The sequence below is a fragment of the Simochromis diagramma genome, unplaced genomic scaffold (assembly GCF_900408965.1).
Source record: "Simochromis diagramma unplaced genomic scaffold, fSimDia1.1 OVJJ01000447.1, whole genome shotgun sequence".
Taxonomy (NCBI): Eukaryota; Metazoa; Chordata; class Actinopteri; order Cichliformes; family Cichlidae; genus Simochromis; species Simochromis diagramma.
The window spans coordinates 13,617-14,696 of NW_024387272.1; the positions used below are offsets into that span (position 1 = coordinate 13,617).

General features: G+C 40.7%; 1 long non-coding RNA gene across 1 annotated transcript; it reads left to right on the forward strand.

Moving 5' to 3' along the window:
- Positions 1-455: 455 nt before the first annotated feature.
- LOC120715549 lies at positions 456-733 on the forward strand. The gene is made up of 2 exons (XR_005691667.1): positions 456-625; positions 703-733. It is a non-coding gene; the product is annotated as an uncharacterized LOC120715549 (long non-coding RNA).
- The last annotated feature ends 347 nt before the right edge of the window (positions 734-1,080 follow it).

The following is a 1,080-nucleotide window of genomic DNA, read 5'->3' on the forward strand; positions in this document are numbered from 1 at the left end:
AAACTCCTTTGTCTCACACGCCATCAAACTCCTCGTTGGAGGGGAGAGGGAGGGGAGACAGGAGGACAAAGGAGGGCGGGAACAACTGAGCTGTAGTGCTTTTTTTTTCAACTGTGCAATATTTGCAATATTGTTTTATATTCGACCTTTTTTGTGGGGCAAATAATATTGACACCAGTCATTTTGAGTTTTTCTGAAATTATTCTGTTATTGTGTACAAAATATTTAAAAAATTAAGCTATAGGGAAATCCTCTGGTTGAAAATCCTGTTTAAAAAAAGCACTTGGGACAATTGTGTTGGTGACAGCTTTGTTATAATATCAATAATATTTCTATGAATATGGGATACTGTTACATGTTTGCATAGACTTTTGTGGAATATGGAGACACTCCTGGCATTATATGAGCAAAGTGAGACTCATTTTTTAGGGTGGTGGAGATTTAGTTTCTTTGTGTTCAGAGGCAGCGGCGAGAGGGGAGACCTCGGCTCATCCAGCTGGAGAGCCTGACCAGGAGGAGTCGAACATTAACTCAGCTCTTCCAGGGCACCCTGCAGACTCGGCTGCTGGCATCGGCGAGGGATGACGTGAACGCCAAACTGGAGTCCATCACAGGTCAACTGCAGGTATGCGAGTCAGGCCTTCTGAGGAGGGTTTCACTTTTCTCTTCTTTATAATTGACTCTTTTCTCTGTCTCTTTCAGCTCCTTGTCTCAGAGTGGGAGGGATTTGAAGCACAAAGGGAGGAACTTGTCATTTGGTTGGCTGATATGGATGTGAGGTTGACCAGCTGACAGGAAACACCAGTGAAAAACTGAAACAACTGCAGGTGTGGGCTTGTTTTGATATGACATATACAGGGAGTGCAGAATTATTAGGCAAGTTGTATTTTTGAGGAATAATTTTATTATTGAACAACAACCATGTTCTCAATGAACCCAAAAAACTCATTAATATCAAAGCTGAATGTTTTTGGAAGTAGTTTTTAGTTTGTTTTTAGTTTTAGCTATTTTAGGGGGATATCTGTGTGTGCAGGTGACTATTACTGTGCATAATTATTAGGCAGCTTAACAAAAAACAAA